This window comes from Notolepis coatsorum, assembly GCF_963971535.1.
Source record: "Notolepis coatsorum genome assembly, chromosome: 11".
NCBI classification, from domain to species: Eukaryota; Metazoa; Chordata; class Actinopteri; order Aulopiformes; family Paralepididae; genus Notolepis; species Notolepis coatsorum.
The window spans coordinates 128,763,194-128,772,921 of NC_140175.1; positions in this window are offsets into that span (position 1 = coordinate 128,763,194).

Genomic DNA, 9,728 nt, shown 5'->3' on the forward strand with positions numbered 1-9,728 from the left:
ATCATCATTGGATCGCCTACAGAGATTCTCGGAATGTGTCAAGTGTAGAAAGTACAGAAGATGTACTGAAGGACAAAGAGGGGGTGACTTACCACAAGATCGGAAGCAACTCCACCCTTCACTTACGCCGGCATAGACTGCTTTGATCCGATCTATGTGGAAGGAAGGAAGGATCTCAAAATATATGATCTCTTACTTACCTGGCTATGTTTAAGGGCCATACACGGGGTCAGATGGTAGGGTGAGAAAATTGAAATTGCGGGTGAGTGACACCACCTTAAAAGGTAAACCTATAACTAAAAGTGTTCCTTGATACCTGTACAGAAGGTTATAACGCTACTCGAAGCAGACTAATTTAATGTTTTGCCTAAAACTTATGTTAATGATGATATTTACATTTAGTCATTTAGCTGACTCTTTTATACAGGGCGACTTACAAGTTCTGTACAGGTCCCCAGGAGGGGCACAACTAGCGGCTGAATGACCACAAGAAATATTTAATTTAGAAGATAACCAAATTATGTTCAGAGAAATCCCACGTGTGTGCGATTTGGTGGGAGTGTAACTGTGGCCATTATATGGTTTCATCATTTATGTTATTTCAGTTTGTAAGTGTAATATTTGAGAATGTATTTATGTTTCATTTCTTATTTTCTTTATTATTTAATTTGCTACAATTTATAATATATTCATTTTGACGTCTGGTCATATGTGGTGTCCCGTTAGGCTGCTGTTGTGTTGTTACATTTGGGTCTGATTAAGACACCTGCGAGCAAGCGGCAGGGATGTTGGGAGACTGGGACTCATTAAGACACCTGCAGCGGCAGGAATGGTGAGACGAGTTGTACAGGCTCTCTAGATTCGAAGAGTGTACGACTATGTGTAGTGTACCACTAAGACTGTTACCAAGAACAGAAGAACAAGACCCCTTTTTTATGTAGCATGCAGCCAACGAGGTAATTAATGTTTATTTGTATTTTGCTTTTCTGATGTATTGTTTTCATATCGTGTATATTATTGTTTGTGTTGACCTGACGCAACGTATATGTTTCTGTTTAAGTTTTCACGGTGGATTGGAGGACCAAGCCTTTAATAAACCCGTCGAAAGGAAACCACTTGTGTCTGCAGTGCTTGAAGGAGTTACACTGTTGTTATTTCATCATTTATTTCTTTGTTGAACCAGACCAGGCTTTAGCTCCACTATTTTCACCTTGGTTAACAACCAGGAGAGGCCCAAGAGAACGTATTGTATTGTTGTTGAAATCTAGTAATCCATGCATGAAATAATTTTTTTATTTTCAGAGAATGTCTTAGTTACATCAAGATTGTGCCATGAAGGCAGTGCTATATTTATATGTGATGTATTTACAATGATGAGAGGTCTCTACATATATAGATTGGTGCTGTCAGGCGATAAAACATTTTTATCTAATTAATTACAGGATTTGTAATTAATTAATCTAATTAATCACATTTTAATCGCATAACCATTTTATGCCTGATATTCTATATTCTATAATCATATTTCAAATTGCATGTGTCCGGATGGCAGAATTCAGTACTGTATCTACAAAACCTTCTGTTTAATCATCTTCCATCTATTAATTTGCTTAGATTTTTCAGGTCTGGTCAATTTGAGCACAGTGTTATTCACAGTCAAAGATAAAAAAAATGTAATTGATATTCTCATTTGGTTCATTACAATTTACTCAAGCCTAGTAACAGACACAGTATTTCTGACACTGGAAATACATTCCCTGAGATCCATAGATGTCCCTAGAATCAGATACCAAGAACATGCAAATGGACCATATAAAAAAAAGTCTGTAAATGTGTATTCTACGTTCTTATGGAATGAATGAGATAATTTTTTTTTTTTTTATATTTAATTTTGAGTTAATTTTCATAACGCGATAATTTGCTGTGTAATTAATCTAATTAACGTGATAAACTGACAGCCCTAATATAGATTAATAGTGCTGAGTGGAATATATTGGAGCACATAATCCTCTCAAAGTAACTCTGAAGTAACATGTTTATGCATTCAAGTCAAGATATATCTCTTTTAATGGCTCTTACCATACAGTAAATCTATTATATTGTTACAATATATTTCACATTCTGTTTATAGTGAATAGACATTAAACAATAAATATACATTTGTATTCTTGTCATTAAGCAGTCGTTGGATATATAGGTACTAATCTGTGAAATGACGTGCAGGATTTTACCTAGGGAGCGACAGTGGCTCAGGAGGTAGAGCAGTCGTCTGGTAAGCCGGAGGTTCCTGGTTCGATTCCCGCTCCTCCCGGGCAGCGTGTCCAAGTGAGCAAGACAATTAACCCCTAATTGCTCCCGATGTGCAGGTTGGCACCTTGCATGTTTGCCTCTGCCATCGGTGTGTGAATGTATCAGTGAATGGGTCAAATGTGAGCAACAAATTGTAAAGCGCTTTGGATAAAAACGCTATATAAATTCAGCCATTTACCATTTACCTGAAATTCAATGTACCCGTAGGCCTACATAAGTTTGTCCCTCTGGGCGCACCGTAGATCAAATGGAAGCACCTGTTTTTTTATTTTTTTTTACTTTTCTCTTTTTTCCCCCCTCCTTTTTTCCGTCTTTCTCCCATACCAATGTTAGTCGTTATTGCAATTCCCAATCCCCTACCTGGTCGTTGCGTGCTCTGCCCCCTACCGTCAGTCTGGGAGGGCGGAGACTATCACATGCTTCCTCCGACACATGTGTAGCCAATCCCCACTTCTTTTCACCTGGCAGCGCGGACTCTCACTGGGGGAGTGTAACGTGTGGAAGGATCACACTACCTCTCCCAGATCCTTCCCTTGCTGTGCAGGCGCCCCGACCGAACTGTAGGAGTCGCTGTTTTACAACGACCAGGACCAACCCACCGGCTTCCCACCCACTGACACTGCCAATTGTGTCAGTATGGACGGTCGACCAAGCTGGAGGCACCACAGCTGGATTCGATCCCACTGTCTCTGTGGTGGTAGACAGACGCTTAGTCCGCTGCGCCGCCCGGAAGCACCTGTTTAATGTTTAAAAAACAGCAGGAGAGTTTGATGCAACTTGTGTATCTCTATGTGACTTTTTATCCTTTTGTATCCCTGTGTGTTGACCATGTTTTAAACAGAAGAAAGGACCTTTCTAATTACGTTTTGCATTCCTTGGAGAGCGCAGCGAGGTATGCTTTGTTGTTTATTGATTAAGGTTGTAACTTTGTAAAGTGAAATTGGTGAATGAATGATTTTACGCCTGTGTAGTAATGTAATCCTTGTAGTTTGATACCAATGTTATTTAATGAGTGTTTGTACTGTACTGTGGAAAGTAAACCATTATATGAAAGGTTTGTTTGTCTGTTTATGTACGTTTCCAATGCAGTTTTCATGGCACTAAAGATGACGTCATGGATTGAGATTGAGATGGAGCGTGGCGCTGAAGAAAGCAGTCGTGTCTCCGGGACGCGTGTAGCCTTTTTACAACGCATCGGCGTTTCCGGGTTCCCGTTTTGCGCTCTGATTGGCCGCTGACCTACGCTAGCACGCCCCCCTCGCTATGAGCGTAAAGGACGGACGCTAAATCGAACAGCTGTTTCCCCCTCGCTATGAAAAGTTCACGCCCCCCTCGCTATGAGCTGCAAATGCGTATCACAGTACTGCCTCCAGGAACAGCTGTTTCCGCGGGAGGCCGTTCATATTCATTTCTACATTTTATACATAATATCCCAACGTTTCAACCAGCTGCACATTATACTCACATTATGTGCTCATTAGAAGAAGAAAATGTTGATACAATTATATAGAAAACGATATATTGTAATATATTTTATTTTTTTATTTTGGCAGTTTCGTGGCATGAATTGCATTTCGCTGTAGACCGCAGCAGCTGGTGATAGAAATACAGCGAAATGCAATTCATGCCACGAAACTGCCTAAAATATATTACAATATATCGTTTTCTATATAATTGTATCAACAGATGGTAGGTAGTGCACACATGCACTGCATGGCACAATATAGGGCGAATGTCTCTAGCCGAGAGGGGCTGCCGATTTGGGGGGGATAGATTTGTTCAGGTGTGGCTGGTGATGTGAGACGCGCGGCCGCCTGTGTGCACCTCGAGGCGGGCAGCGTGAGGGCGATGCAGCCCCCCCCCCCCCCCCCGCATCTCTCTCGTTGAAACGCTGGGATATTATGTATAAAATGTAGAAATGAATATGAACGGCCTCCCGCGGAAACAGCTGTTCCTGGAGGCAGTACTGTGATACGCATTTGCAGCTCATAGCGAGGGGGGCGTGAACTTTTCATAGCGAGGGGGAAACAGCTGTTCGATTTAGCGTCCGTCCTTTACGCTCATAGCGAGGGGGGCGTGCTAGCGTAGGTCAGTGGCCAATCAGAGCGCAAAACGGGAACCCGGAAACGCAGATGCGTTGTAAAAAGGCTACACGCCTCCGGGACAGTTATTTAACTTTAGTCTTTAGTTTGTTTATTTATCAACATGTGTGTCATCACATATGATCGCCAATCACTACTGATCGCCAATCACTACTGGACATACGCAAGTTCTCAATAGATTATGGTCTCAGGACCTCAGTCTCAGGACCCTCTAGTCTCAAGACCTCAGTCTCAGGACCTCAGTCTCAGGACCTCAGTCTCAGGGCCTCAGTCTCAGGACCCTCCAGTCTCAGGACCTCAGTCTCAGGACCTCAGTCTCAGGACCCTCCAGTCTCAGGACCTCAGTCTCAGGACCTCAGTCTCAGGACCTCAGTCTCAGGACCCTCCAGTCTCAGGACCTCAGTCTCAGGACCTCAGTCTCAGGACCTCAGTCTCAGGACCTCAGTCTCAGGACCCTCCAGTCTCAGGACCTCCAGTCTCAGGACCTCAGTCTCAGGACCTCAGTCTCAGGACCTCAGTCTCAGGACCTCAGTCTCAGGACCTCAGTCTCAGGACCCTCCAGTCTCAGGACCTCCAGTCTCAGGACCCTCCAGTCTCAGGACCTCAGTCTCAGGACCTCAGTCTCAGGACCTCAGTCTCAGGACCTCAGTCTCAGGACCCTCCAGTCTCAGGACCTCAGTCTCAGGACCCTCCAGTCTCAGGACCTCAGTCTCAGGACCTCAGTCTCAGGACCTCAGTCTCAGGACCTCAGTCTCAGGACCCTCCAGTCTCAGGACCCTCCAGTCTCAGGACCTCAGTCTCAGGACCCTCCAGTCTCAGGACCTCAGTCTCAGGACCTCAGTCTCAGGACCTCAGTCTCAGGACCCTCCAGTTTCCAGTGAACAAAAAGTCAGCTAGATGAGGAAAATGTAAACAAACAATCATCCGTTAGCTTATGATATCTTGCTGCTAAATTAACTGTTTAAACGGTTTAAAATATTTGTTTAATTAAACCGTAGCGCAGCCCAACTAGGTGTCTCATATTATTTGACTTAATGACTATGGTAATTAATCTTAGCCAGCACATTAATTAAACTCCAGATGATAAAAGCATCGATATCTGTCTGTCAGCTACATTAAATCAGCAGTAGCCTACTGTCTTCAGTGTAAATGCTTGTTTAATACTCATTGTTTTACCATTTTAATCAAGTTTAAATATGAATAACACGTTGACAGCCCCCCCACCATATAAACTCTGACTCCATTGCCTTCACCCTAGGCTCTGTTACCCAGACTGTACGACTCTGAACTCTGTTGCCTATACTATACTCAACTTATACCTACCTACTACTTCACTGTCTACCCATTTTAAATGTTTTCCAGTGGCCCTGCTACCTCCAGGCTTTGCCCAGGCCTCAGCAGTGGCCCCCCTACCTCCAGGCTTTGCCCAGGCCTCAGCAGTGGCCCAGCTCCCTCCAGGCTTTGCCCAGGCCTCAGCAGTGGCCCAGCTCCCTCCAGGCTTTGCCCAGGCCTCAGCAGTGGCCCAGCTACCTCCAGGCTTTGCCCAGGCCTCAGCAGTGGCCCTGCTACCTCCAGGCTTTGCCCAGGCCTCAGCAGTGGCCCTGCTACCTCCAGGCTTTGCCCAGGCCTCAGCAGTGGCCCTGCTACCTCCAGGCTTTGCCCAGGCCTCAGCAGTGGCCCTGCTACCTCCAGGCTTTGCCCAGGCCTCAGCAGTGGCCCTCCTACCTCCAGGCTTTGCCCAGGCCTCAGCAGTGGCCCCCCTACCTCCAGGCTTTGCCCAGGCCTCAGCAGTGGCCCTCCTACCTCCAGGCTTTGCCCAGGCCTCAGCAGTGGCCCTGCTACCTCCAGGCTTTGGCCAGGCCTCAGCAGTGGCCCTGCTACCTCCAGGCTTTGCCCAGGCCTCAGCAGTGGCCCAGCTACCACCAGGCTTTGCCCAGGCCTCAGCAGTGGCCCTGCTACCTCCAGGCTTTGCCCAGGCCTCAGCAGTGACCCTGCTACCACCAGGCCTCAGCAGTGGCCCAGCTACCACCAGGCTTTGCCCAGGCCTCAGCAGTGGCCCCCCTACCTCCAGGCTTTGCCCAGGCCTCAGCAGTGGCCCTCCTACCTCCAGACCACAGCATAAATCAAGCAGCTGGTCAACCTGCAACAGTCTCTACAAACAACCTGTTTGTAGTGGCCGACTGTCATTCCTCTGTGTGCTGACAGTCGTCCACGATGCACCTGCTATTGTGCCTTTTCACGCTGTACCAAAGTTGTGATGTTGAATGAATTGAATGTCCAAAGTTGCCGCCGGTTTGGTTTACAGGGTTTATTGTTGTCCAAGGGTAAATTATAGTGAATTAAGGGTTAAACAGAACAGTCGTCAATTGCTCCGTGTGGTCAGTTCCAACAGTGAAACAGTAGCGTTTGAAGGTAAAACCTCGGCAGGTGCACAAGATTCCAGTGATCACCTTGGCTATTTATAGCTATATTGGGTGGTGAGCCCCCTAGTGTCCAAACATAAATGGTTCAGTGCATGGTTCTAATATATATATAATATAATATATATATAATAATAATAATAATATAATAATATATAAATCCACCAAGTCGGTTTCTGCCTCTACACACCGGCCCCTTAATTGTGCACCAAAACACAATTATAAAATTATATATGCATCAAAGAGGCATAGAAGCCGACATAACCTACAGTCAATGCTAATGTCCTCATAAATAATCAATTTCAAATCAAAGCATTAGGCTGTTGGTCAGGCTCCGGTCCAACAACCGGTTCCGTTATTATTATATTATTTAAATTGTTTTTATTGGTTTTTTAAAGGTTCAACAACATTATATACATACGTACAAACATACATACAATACATGACTACATATAACCCCACAATACCTAAACTAAATAAAAAATAAAGTAGACAAAAATAAAATTAAAATTAAAATAGTAATAATAATCAAAGAAAATTGCATTGTTCCTATAGAGGTTGTCACTTGCCATATAGAAATTGCCTATCCTATGCCTAAGCATCCTCAGCCGGGAATTTTAGATTGAAATAATCCAGAAATGGCTGCCAAACTTGGAAGAATTTCTGGGTAGAGCCCCTGGTGGAGTATTTAAGTCTCTCAAGTTTTAGGTGTGCCATCACATCTTCGACCCAGCGTCGATGTGATGGAGGAATGGCTGACTTCCAATTAAGCAAAATAAGGCGTCTAGCCAACAAAGAGGAGAAGGCCACATCATCTGTTTGAGCGACAGATACCCTGATTTCAAAAACTGCAACCAAGTGGTTGGGGCTGATCTCCCCGTCACACATGAATGAAAATGTTTCAAAAACAGAAAGCCAGAATCGGGATAGTGATGGGCATGACCAGAACATATGGCAGAGAGTGGCTGGAGCCTGATGGCACCTGGGGCAGGTCGGATCCACATCCGGGTAGATCTCGGCCAGTCTGCTCTTAGAGAGGTGTAGTCTATGAAATACCTTGAATTGTAGTAATCCATGTCTGATGCAGACAGATGATGAATGTATTCTTTTAATTGCCAATTGCCAAGAATCTTCAGGGATTTCAAGTCCCATATCCTTACCCCATGACTCCCTGATACGGTCCAGTGATGGGGATGCCATCTCTTGGATATCACTGTATAGTGAACTCACTATCCTCTTTTGTTTTGGGTCTCCCTCCAGCCACTTATCCAGCCACCTGTCTGGTTGAAGTACAGGAAAAGAAGCAAAAATATTTCTTTACAAAACCCCGCACCTGTAAATATCTAAAGAAATGTGAGCGGGGGATGTCATACCCGCCTACCAGCTGTTCAAAGGACATAAAAAGCCCTTCTTTAAACAGGTCCTTCACCTTCTTTAGCCCCTTTCCGGCCCATGTTTTGAATGCTGCATCCATGAGTGAGGGCGTAAAAAGTGCATTAGATGCAATTGGGAGATAGGGTGAGGCTTGTTTATATTTAAAGTGAGTCCTAAACTGTGCCCATATACGGAGTGAGCCAATCACCATGGGGTTATTTGTGAAGCGCTTTTTACTGAGTGGCAGTGGAGCACACACTAGTGAGGATAGCGATACCGGGTGGGTGGAGTGTTGTTCCATGTCAACCCACACCATTCCGCCTCCCCCATGTGATGCAGCCATCCAATATGTCAATTTATGGATGTTTGCCGCCCAATAGAATTGTAAAAAATTTGGGAGTGCTAATCCGTTATTATTATAAACATACATAATTTTTTCCTTTTATTTAATTTTTTTTAATAACAGAGCCCTATAGCTCTGATAGGCATATAGCCAATGTCTACTGGTTGTGACCTTCCATCAGTGTCATCAGAACTGTCTGCGGTAAGTCGGTCAGGAAGTCTCAGCCGGCTTTCCCAGGTTTCCCTGCTCCGTCTTCTCTTAGAATTCTTTCTCTTGGAAACTGGCATGATTGCAAGTGTTTGGTCATCACCGGCCCCGGTAACACCATGGGCTTCCAGAGAAACCATTCCACTGCCGGTTGACATACCCGTTTCAACCGTCTTTTGTCCTTCATCCTCTTCATCTTCATCAGATATCAGAACACTTTTGTCATGGTGTTCATCTGAACACGCCTCCTTTTCTTCTGATACTTCTACCTTGGTTCTGCTCTTTCCCGTTGGCTTGCCATTTCCTCCAACACTCTTGACCTCAGCAGGTCCTTGCAGAGTAGAGCTACGTTTTGGGAGATGCACTTCTATGCTTGTTTGATGTAGATCAGTGTGAGACTGAGGGGCTTGAGTATGAGAGGTTGTTGGCAGCACATGCCGGCTTCGACCAGCAGGGGCAGCACATCTTGTCTTATGGCTTGTAGCAGTATGGCTTGGCCATTGGTCCACCTCTCCATCGTCTTCCTTTTCTTTATCACTGTCCTCCTCCTCGTCTTCATCACTGTCCTCCTCTCCTTCATCACTGTCCTCCTCCTCACTGTCCTCCTCTTCTTCATCATGTTGACTATGCAGTTTGTTTTCGTCATCGGCGTCCTCTTCTTCATCATCGATGCCGTCCTCTTCTTCATCATCGACGTCATCGACGCCGTCCTCCTCACCACCATCATCATCATCGACGTCATCATCGCTGCCCTCTTCTTCATCACTGTCCTCTCCACTGGACTCCGACCACGGTTTGCGAAGTTCAAGGGGAAGCTTGTGTATTTTGTGCTCGCACTCCTTGGAGCTGAAATCAACACAGTGATTAGTAAAAACATCGGCATCATTGTTGTGATATTCATTGGCTGGTTCAATGTTGCGCCTCTCAGCCAAGACTCCCATCGATGATGCCCGCCTGGCCGCTTGCTTGGCT